This window comes from Onthophagus taurus, chromosome 2 (assembly GCF_036711975.1).
Source record: "Onthophagus taurus isolate NC chromosome 2, IU_Otau_3.0, whole genome shotgun sequence".
Classification (NCBI taxonomy): domain Eukaryota; kingdom Metazoa; phylum Arthropoda; class Insecta; order Coleoptera; family Scarabaeidae; genus Onthophagus; species Onthophagus taurus.
The window spans coordinates 4,027,890-4,029,760 of record NC_091967.1 but is presented as its reverse complement, the minus strand read 5'-3'; the positions used below and the strand labels follow the sequence as shown (position 1 = coordinate 4,029,760).

The window sequence follows — 1,871 nt, the reverse complement described above, 5'->3', positions numbered from 1 at the left end:
AACTTAATTCTCTACAAATTATCTATAAGCATTCCTCTAAGACTCCCGGCTAAACCTAAAACTTTCTAGTTCTAGGTCTAGTGTTAGTTCTAGTTTATTTTATTTAACCCTAAATTCTTGTACATTTTAATTGATCTAAAAATTTTTTTTTTGATTAAATCCACTTACCTTGCTTATAATTTCATCCATTTACCCATTTTGACTTAAATGCAACCTTTAAATCCAATTAATTATGTGTTTTTCACTAAGAAAACTTAAATTCAACTTCAATTTTGACAAGCAACTGCAATATTTGGATCTTAATCACCATGGTAACCGAGTTAAGTTGGATAACCTTAAAATAATAAAATTTTATTTCGAACACCGATTACCATTGCGCATCTGCCCTTCATCCGCCAAGTTATATTTGCCGAACTGTGTGATATTTTTGCTTTTTGTAATGAAATGCAGGATATAATTTGAGCATCACTTTAAAGTATTTTGGTCGAATCAAAATCTTTAAATTATAGAAGTCAAGTTTATACAGCCGAAATAGCTCAGTTGGGAGAGCGTTAGACTGAAGATCTAAAGGTCCCCGGTTCAATCCCGGGTTTCGGCAAATTTTTTTTTTTTATTTATTTTTTAATATAAAAAAGCTAACTAACATACAGGGTGATTCTCAACCTATATGCATAAACTTGGGGATTTATACTCATGACAAATAATGACTAATAGATGAAAAAAGTTGTAGTTTCAGTTTCCTAGATATCTGATATAATCGGCGACATCTAGATAATGTGTTTCCTGGAAGATGGATAGGTCGAGATGGTCCAATGGCCTGGCCAATTCTTGATTTTTACACCAACAACCTGGTTAGGCTGCGCTAGTGGGAGATCGTGGAGCTCAATAACTTGGAACATTTGCTGTGATATTATTTTAAACTGTTCTATGTATTCTTGACTTCAAATATCACATATATCTATGAAACAGAAAATCTTTCACTACAAATTTTTCCTCCACTAGTTATTATTTGTCATAAGGAGTGAATCACCCTGTATGTTTTTTTGTTATTCGATCAATAAATACGAATAATTAATTTGAAACACTTTTTCCTAAGAAAAATAAAAATAGATCTGTCAAAATATTATTTAGATGATCGTGTCACGACAAATGGAAGTTATCCACACCCACACACCATATTGTGTTCACGTTTCCAACGTATACCCATCGGTCGCAAATTAAAACTAATCTAATTAACGTTTTATTAGAGTGGTCGTACCGGCCGCTATTATACTAGATTGATTACGTTCGAGTTTTCACCGCTAATGACCGACATAACGGGCGAACGTTATCGTTATTATCTACCGTGAAACCATAGTCATTTTACCACGCGGTAAATCCCCGGATCGTAAGCACAAGCCCTGACTTGTTGTTGTTGTTGTTGTTGTTCTCTGAACGTTATTGTGACGGATATCAACAAATATGTTTGACCTCGGGCGATGTGCGTAATGTTCAAAATGTAATTACCCTTTTTCTGTTGCTAATTAAGTACGTTCATCTCAGCGTTTCTTTTCCAAATAAAGATTCTTTTCTATAATCGATGTTAATTAAAATGTTATTCTAACGTTTATTGCCACACTAAAAATCGTCTTAATTAATTAAATAAGCCTTAATCCATTAAGCTTCATGATGTGCCATCCAATATTGTATTCATTGTAGCGTCTCGGCCACGAGTGACCTTGACTTAATTTAGACCGAAAATTATAAGAAATCATCTCATAATAGATGTTATTCTTCTTGCTGCCTTGATCATTTTTGGAGAGAAATGGCTTGCCAAATTGTCTCCCACCAAAATTACTCTATCTTCTGGATCGCGAGTGTCTTCAACATGC

General features: G+C 33.8%; 1 non-coding gene across 1 annotated transcript; it reads left to right on the top strand.

The window, feature by feature from the left end:
- The first annotated feature begins 525 nt into the window (after positions 1-525).
- On the top strand, positions 526-598 carry TRNAF-GAA (transfer RNA phenylalanine (anticodon GAA)). The gene has a single exon. It is a non-coding gene; the product is annotated as a tRNA-Phe (tRNA).
- Positions 599-1,871: the final 1,273 nt, after the last annotated feature.